Below are 9,465 nucleotides of genomic sequence, written 5' to 3'. Positions count from 1 at the left end.
GACACAGAGAGTTAGACAATGTGAGAAGACAGAGGAATATGTCCCAAATGAAAGAACAGGACAAAAATCCCAGCAAGAGACCTAAGTGAAACAGAGAAAAGCAATATGCCTGATGGAGAATTTAAAGTAATAATCAGAAAGATATTCATTGGGCTTGAGAAAAGAATAGAGGATCTCAGTGAGACTTGTAAGAAGATAAACATAAAACAGAACCAATCAGAGATGAAGAACTCAATAAATGAAATTAAAGATATACTAGATGAAATAAATACTAGAGTAAAGGAAGAACGGATCAAAAACCTAAAGTACAGAGTAATGGAAAACAAGCAAGTTGAACAGGTAAGAGGAAAAAACAATACAAAGTGAAAATAGACTTAGGGAACTCAGCAACACCATCAGGTGTAATAACATTTGCATTATAGAGATCCCAGAAAAAAAAAAAGAGAGGGAAAAGCTAGCAGAAAATTGACTTGAATAGGTAATAACTGAAAACTTCCCAAATCTGGGGAAGAAAAAAGAAATCCAGATCCAGGAGTCACAGAGAGCCCACCAAAAAATCAACCCAAGAAGGTCTACACAAGGACTCATAGTAATTAAAATGGCAAAAGGTAGTGATAAAGAGGGAATTTTAAAAGCAGCAAGAGACAAGAAAACAGCCATATACAAGGGAAACCTACAAAGATATGAACTGATTTTTCAGCACAAATTTGCAGGGCAGGAAGGAGTGGCATGATATATTCAAATGTTGAAAGAGAAAAATCTGCAGCCAAGAATATTCAATTTGCAAGGCTCAGATCAACAACCTGGAGGACAGAGTAATGGAAAGCACTCAGAATAGGAGAGACAAGGTTTTCCAGATAAACAGAAGCTAAAGGAATTCATGACCACTAAATGAGCCCTACAAGAAATTAAAGGGGACTCTTTGAGTGGAAAGGAAAGACAGTAAGAGTAATAAAAGTAGAAAGCACAAAAGTGATAAAAACAAGTACATCTATAAAAAATCAGTCAAAGGACTCAAAAAGCAAAAAGAATGTGGAGTTCGCACCATATACCTAAAACATGGGGGCAAAGAGGAGTAAAGAATGCGTTCAAACTTAAGCAACTGTAAACTTAATATAGACTGCTATATGCAGAAGATGTAGCCACAAATCAAAAACTAGTGTTAGGCAAAAAATAAATAGAAAGGAATTCAAGTATATCACTAAAGAAGGTCAACTAAACATGAGAGAACAAGAGAAAAAAGAAACAGGGAAGAACTTCAAAAAAAATAACAATGAAACAAGAAACCAAGTGGCAATAACTGCATACCTAAGGATAATTACTTTGGATATAAGTGGATTAAATGCTCCAGTCAAAAGACATAGGGTGACAGAGTAGATAAAAAACATTACCCACTTATATGCTGCCTGTGGGAGACTTATTTCAGACCTAAGGACACTTACAGATTGAAAATGAGGAGATGGAGAAACATTTATCCTGCAAATGGATGTCAAAAGAAACCCAAGGTAGCAATATAAGTATGGAGAAAATAGACTTTAAAATAAAGACTATAACAAGAGACAAAGAAAGACACTATAATAATAAAGGGGAAAATACAACAAGATGTAACAATTGTAAATATTTATGCACCCAACATGAGAGCATCCAGATACAAAAAATTAACAATAAACATAAAAGAAGTAATCAATAGTAATATAATAGTAAGGGGACTTTAACAACCCACTTACATTAATAGACAGATCATGCAAACAGAAAATCAACAAGGAAACAGTGGCTTTGAAAGACACATTAGACCAGACAGATAACAGATATATTCAGAACATTCCATCCTAAAACAGAATACACATTCTCTTTAAGTGTACATGGAACATTCTCCATAATAGATCACATATTAGGCCACAAAACAAGTATCAAAAAATTGATAAAGACTGAAGTCCTACTATGCATTTTTTCTGACCATAACACTATGAAACAAGCAATCCATCACATGAAAATATCTGGAAAGAGCACAATTACATGGAAATTAAAAACATGCTATTAAACAGTGAATGGGTAAGAAATCAAAGAGAAATTAAAAAAAAAGAGACAAATGAAAAAAGCAATGGTTCAAAATATTTGGGATGCAGTAAAAGCAGCTCTAAAAGGGAAGTTTATAACAATACAGGTCTAATTCAAACAGCAAGAAAAAATTCAAATAAACAAACTAAGACAGCTAAGACAAGAACAAACAAAACCCAAAACCAGCAGAAGGAAGGAATTTATAAAGATTAGAATACAAATAAATGAAAAAGAAACTAGAAACACAAAAGAACATATCAATGAAACCAGGAGCTGGTTCTTTGAAAAGATCAACAAAATTGATAAATGTTTAGCCATACTCATAAAAAAAAGACTCAAACAAAATTTGAAATGGAAGAGAAATAACAACACCACAGAAATACAATGAACTATATATAAGAGAATATTATGAAAATTATATGCCAATAAATTGGACAACCTAGAAGAAATAGATAAATTCTTAAAACATATAACCTACCAAAACTGAATCAAGACAAAATAGACAATTTGAATGGATCAATTATCAAAAATGAAATGGAATCAATAACAAAAAACTCCCAACAAAAGTACAGGACCAGATGGCTTTACAGGTGAATTAATCCAAGCATTTAAAGTCAATACCCATTTTTTTCAAACTATTCCAGAAAATAGAAGAGGATGGAAAGTTTCCAAATTCATTCTATGAAGCATCATTATGCTGATACCAAAACCAGATAAAGACACCACAGAAAAAAGGAGAACTACAGGCCAAAATCTCTGATGAACACAGATTTCAAAAATCCTCAACAAAATATTAGCAAACTGGATCCAGCAATACATTAAAACTTACATTAAGACACTATATTAAAACAATACATTCCCCGTGATCAAGTTGGTTTTATTCCCAGAATGAGAGAACAATTCATTATTCACAAATAAATCAACGTGATACATCACATCAATAAAAGAAAGGATAAAACATATGATTATTTCAATAGATACAGAAAAAGCATGTTGAAAGGGTACAACATCCATTCATGACAAAAACCCTCAAAAAATTAGGTTAATAGTTAACATACTATTAGTTAACATACCTCCACATAATAAAGGTCATATATGAAAAACCCAGAGCTAACCTCATCCTTAATGGGGAAGTACTGAGAACTTTTCCCCTAATGTCAGGAAGAAGACAAGAATGTACACTCTCACCACTTTTATTCAACATAGTACCAAAAATCCCAGCCATAGCAATCAGAAAATAAAAAGAAATAAAACACACCCAAATCGGTAAGAAAGAAGTAAAATTTTACTATTTGCAGATGATGTGGTACTATATTTAGAAAACCCAAAAACTCCACCAAAAACCTGCTAGAACTGATCAATGAATTCAGTAAAGTTGCAGGATACCAAATCAATGCATAGAAATCTGTTACATTTCTATACATCAATAATGAAGTGGCAGAAAGAGAAATTTAGAAAACAATCCCATTTATAGTTACACCAAAGTAATAAAATACTTAGGAATAAGCATCCCTAACAAGGTGAAAGACCTATACTCTGAACATTATAAACCACTAATAAAAGATATTTTAGAAGACATAAAGAATTGGAAAGACATTCTATGCCCATGGATTGGAAGAATATTATTAAAATGTCTATATTACCCAAAACAATCTACACATGTAATGCAATCCCTATCAAAATACCAACAACATTGTTCTCAGACCTAGAATAAATAATTCTAAAATTTGTATGGAACTATGGAAGACTTCAAATAGCCAAAGCAATTTTGGAAAAGAATAGCAAAGCTGGAGGCATCACAATTCTGGACTTCAAGTTATATTACAAAGCAGTAGTTATCAAAACAGTATGGTACTGGCATAAAAATTAGATCAATGGAACAAAATAAAAAATACAGAAAGAAATCCACAACTATATGGTCAATTAACCTTTGACAAAGCAAGAAAGAATATCCAATTGGAAAAAGACAGTCTTTTCAGCAAATGGTATTGGGAAAACTGGACAGTCACATGCAGTTTTCTAGTTTCATTTTCTAGGCCATTTTCTCTTTGTATAGACAAAATATAAATTCAAAATGAGTTAAGGACCTAAATTTGAAAGCTCAAACCATAAAAATCCCAGAAGACAGCACTGGCAGTAATTTCTCTGACATTGGTTGTAGCAACATCTTTCTAGAGAAGTCTCCTGAAGCACGAGAAACAAAAGCAAAAATAAACTGTTGGGACTACATCAAAATAAAAAGCTTCTGAAAAGCAAAGAAAGTAATCAACAACAACAAAAACAAAAACCATAATCAACAAAACTAAAAGACAACCTGCTGAATGGGAGAAGATAGTTGCAAATGATAATGAGTAGTATTGGATAATGGTTTAGTATCCAAAATATATAAAGAACTTACACAACTGAACACCAAAAACTACAAGTAATCCAATTAAAAAACGGGCAGAAGACATGAATAAACATTTCTCCAAAGAAGATATACAGATGGCCAATAGATACATGAAAAGATGCTCAAATAAATGATAATCAGGGAAACACAAATCAAAACCACCATGATATATTACTTAATACTTGTCAGGATGGCTAAAATAATAATAATAATAAAACAAGATTCCGTTTGCTACAAAGAAAATCATCAGAGTCAGCAGAAATAGTGGCAGAATGAGCCCAGTAAGTCTAGTGGTTCCAACAGTCCTACCTCAGATTCTGCTACTGTACAGAAAGCAGAGACTAGTTTAAACAACTGCGAAGGTGCTGCTGGCAGCATATCTGAAAAATCAAGGAATGGGCGGTGGCTGCCTTGCCTGTAACTCACCAAATGACAGAAATGAGCATTTCGAGAGGACGCAATAAATACCTCCAAAACAGAGGTATCAGACCCAGTTGTCACTCAGCCCAGTCCACCAGTTTCTCAGTCCAGTACTTCTCAAAGTGAAGGAAAAGCTCCTGGGCTGCTGAAACCAAAGAAGAGATGTTTTATGTGCAGAAAGAAAGTTTGGCCTTACAGGGTTTGACTGCTGATGTGGAAATTTGTTTTGTGGACTTCACCATTACTCCGAGAAGCACAACTGTCTATATGATTACAAAGCAAAAGATGAAGCAAAAATCAGAAAAGAGAATCCAGTTGTTGTGGCTGAAAAAAATCCAAAGAATATATGTTACTACTTGTGAAGAGACTTAAGCTTTGTTTTTATTTTAATATATCATAGGAAAACATTAAAGAGCAGATGCATGGCCATTTTCCTTTGATGTTCTCTAGGGTTTTACTTCACACTTTTCTGTCTTATAATTAAAATTTTAGGATGTTTGGGTGTTTGTTACAGGCAGAAATGGATAGATCCAGCCCTGCAAAATGTATATGCCTTGCCATAAATAAAATAGGATGAAAATCTGCACAGCAAATTGCAATACACAGTTAGGGACAAAATTTAGTTTTCATGTGCCAAACATAATACATGAAATATCTGCAGGTTTGCAGTGTATCTGCCTTTTGGAATGTAATCAAGACATAATATTTTGCTAGTGTTATATACCTGTATTTTTTATTTTTAATGGTACACCAGAAAAAGACTGGCAGTCCACTTCTACCATAGTTAAACTTCACCCTGTTAATTTCCACAACATGTTCTTTGGAAGGAGGAAAGCTATAAAGAGGATCAGACGTTTCCATGAAATCAGTATTTGTTACCACATATAAGCCTGGCTAATTGGTCTTCTAAAAGCTGTCAAATAAGACATTCTGTGAACAGTAAACATCACAACTGGTTATCATGAGTAAAGCCATCAAGCCAACAGGGTCTTGAGCTATCTTTGAAGCTTATTGTGCTGGCCTGCACTAGAAGATGTCTGCATTACTCTCATTGCCAAAAATGTTGTGTAGCAAAGAACTGCACTAGGATTTATTTGTTTATAAGAAGAAATTAAAACTACATTTGGTTTTTACATACAGAGTCCCTGTTGAATAACATGCATCTGAATTTTAAGTTGCAAAAGTATCTGAAAAGTTAATTTTTCATGAGCAACTTTTATTGAATGTTTCGGTTCAAGAAAGGATGTTTAAAGCTAATGATTACCAGAGGTTAAGTGGGTGGGGTTGTGGGTGAAATAGGTGAAGGGCATTAAGAGGATACTTATCGTGATGAGTATTATGTAAGGTATAGAACTGTTGAATCTCTAACTTGTATACCTGAAACCAATATAACAATGTATATTAATTATACTGGAATTGAAAGGAAAGAAAGAAGGGAAGATGAATCAAAGAATAAAAGATGAAAAAATAGAAATCAAGGAACAGAATGTCAAAAAATCTCTGAAAAATGAAAATTAGTAACTGAAATAAGCAGACATTGGACTGTTTGTTGGATTAACATTCCATCCACTATGAAAACATTATGGAGATTCCTCAAAATTAAGTAAACCTACCACATGGTCCAGCAATCCCACTTAAAAAAATGAAAACTAGATTTTGAAGATAATATTTGTGTATCTGTGTTCACTGAAGCATTATGTGAATTGCCAAAGTAGTGAGAAAACCTAAATACTCATCAACAAATGAATGGATAAAGAAAATGTGATAAGTACATACAATGGACTATTCAGCCTTAAAAAGAAAGGATATTTTGTGATATGTGACAGCATGGTTAAACCTGGAGGACATCATGCTAAGTGAAAAACAAAAAGTCACAGAAAGAGAAACTTGCATTAGTTATCTAAAATAGTTAAGCTCATAGAAGCGGAGAATAGAATAGTGGTTGCTAGGGCCTAGAAAGAAATGAGGAGTTGCTTTACAACGGGTATAAAGTTAAAGTTATATAAGATGCATCCCTTTTAGTGATCTGTGTTACAACATTGTGCATATAGTTAAAATATTGAGTGCATAATACAGCGTTGTGAGAGTGTATTTCATTTTAAGTGCCTTATCATAAAAAGTCAGATCAAAATTATTCTCTGGATGGTAGTGAACATAGTGCTATTATAACTAATAATCAGAATCCAGACTCCTTGCATTAAGTATTATGCAATGTCCATGTGATATTTTGCAAATATAACTAATTTGATAAATCTCTTAATCTTCACAATTTTCCAATTAAATTTTCCTAAAATTCTAGGAGAGATTTTATATCTGAATTATAATTATCCCTATGATCTCAGTCAATAGTAATATATGACATACTAGAACCTTTCTCTACAGAGTTGCCTATAGAGTTGTCTGAAAAGGTATTTTAGAGTTAGGTGGTTCATAAACAAGTACATTGACAATTATGTTATAGTCACATATTTGCATTGTGTTCCCATGTTTTGAAATTCAGTAAGAAATATATTAACCAACATCTGCTTGAAACATCACAGCTATATTTCTTCCTAAGTTTTGATATTTCCTATTTTTATTTACAGGTCTTTTTTTTTCTATACATCTTTTCAGTGTTAGTGTGTTCCAAAGCAGCATTTTATGCTTATCTTTCATTTTTTTCCTGCACTCTACCCATAGTTAAAATCTCACCCCTCTAAATGATAACAATTCCTATAAATACAAACACAGACCCACAGAATTTGTGTCTGTTTCCTAAGTTTTTGTTCTGGACAACCATATAAGCCTATCTCCTCTTAAAGACTGTGCAAGCTCTTCAAAATCCTTGCATTAAATACTTTAATAATAGTATTCATGACACCTTTCCTAAAAAACAAACTGTAGCTTATATATAAATACCTCAGCTACACTTTTGACTTTTACTGTGCTTTTCTTGGTAACCTTCCATAAATGGCATCCTGCATATATATAAGGAGGTACACATGCTATTAAAATTCTTCCCTATAAATCTGTGTTTTATAATGGGGGAAAGAAGGTCGGTCTCATCTAAGAACCGAGAAAGTTAGAGGGAACATTATTTTCCTCTTCCATGTATATTACCAATCTCAGTGTTTTCCACAATTTTCCAAATTTGAAATTATCTCACTGATATTGTACTATATTTCAATAACAAAATCTACTTGTGCATTGAGCACTAGATCTCCTTAGACGTGATCTATTTCTTGATTTTTTTTTGTATTTCCCATCATTCCTTTCTTGTTGTATTTATAGCACCAGTGGTAGGAATTCTTTTGTTGTTTTTTCCACTATCTATCCAGTTCTATGTTGGTGTGTTAAAAAAGAGACAACAGGAACACCTGGGTGGCTCAGGAGTTTAAGTGTCTGACTCTTGATTTCAGTTCAGGTCATGATCTCATGGTTGGTGAGATCAAGCCGTACACCGGCTCTGTGCTGAAAGTATGGAGCCTACTTGGGATTTTCTCCATGCCCCTTTCTCTTTCTCCCTCTCAAAATAAATAAACTTAAAAAAAAATTAAAAAAGTAAAAAGAGACAACAAACACAAAATAGAGTCATTTATGTTAAGCCCACATCACTAAATCAAAACTTAATACCTAACTTATGGTTTCAACTCTACCTGGTAAGCACTAGTAAAACAATCTGCCTGATAGCCTCCTGCTGTCTCCTAGAGGAAGTTGACCTTCCAAAACAATCCACTTTTTTCTAGTAACTTCCTTGTGTCATTCTCTTCTGCCTATAAGCCTTTCATTTTGTATAGCTTTTCAGGCCTCCTTTCCATCTGCTAATGGGTTGCTGCCCAATTAATAAATCATTAAATAAATCTAATACAATCTTTAAAATCTACTCAGCTGACTTTTGTTTTTTAATAGGGGCCTAAAAAATTATCATTACACTTTAGATAGTGTTTTCTATCTAAATTTTCAGTTTATTATAGATCAGCATATATTTTCCATTTGTTCAATGATCCTGTCCCCTACTTTTTACTAGGTGGGGTGACTCAATTGCGTATTTTATGCATGTTTAACTTCAGGCTACCAGCTAAAAATTTATTGTCAGTGTTCTTTTAGATGTGCATGATAAAAATCCATCTAGTGGCTTAAACAAAAAAAAATTGTTTGTTTAAGGAATTAATATTACACAGGAAAGACAATACCTTTAGCAGAGGCAATAGGACTCACTTTGTAACACCAAGGTCATTAGCAGCTCTTTATCCTTGAAGCTGACTCCTTTCTTCACAACTTTATGCCAACAATTCCAAAGGGAAGATGTAACTTGTACCTTTTATTATAATGAAAATTCTTTAACTTCACTCAAAACAGATTATTTCACACATGTGTATCTGTAAATCACCCACCATGATTCAGTGTATGTAACATTTATTAAGAAAATAATAGATATACTTAGAAATAAGGAGGAAGTGATCAATTCCACTCAAAAGAAATGAGGTAACAGCAAGGGGTGGTTTCCCAAGGAAAATTCTAGAGTTTATTTTCTGGAAGAAAAGTAGAAAGGTACACTATTATTCCAGGAAGCTACAGTGTTTTTAAAATGCTAAAGGAGAGTTTCTTGAGGGCAAAGC

At 33.2% G+C, this 9,465-nt stretch overlaps 1 pseudogene; it reads left to right on the top strand.

The window, feature by feature from the left end:
• The first annotated feature begins 315 nt into the window (after window positions 1-315).
• On the top strand, window positions 316-5,305 carry LOC122469078 (annotated as a pseudogene).
• Window positions 5,306-9,465: the final 4,160 nt, after the last annotated feature.

This window comes from Prionailurus bengalensis, chromosome B1, assembly GCF_016509475.1.
Source record: "Prionailurus bengalensis isolate Pbe53 chromosome B1, Fcat_Pben_1.1_paternal_pri, whole genome shotgun sequence".
NCBI lineage: Eukaryota > Metazoa > Chordata > Mammalia > Carnivora > Felidae > Prionailurus > Prionailurus bengalensis.
Note: the sequence above shows the minus strand (reverse complement) of the source record. Positions and strands in the feature narration are given on the sequence as shown.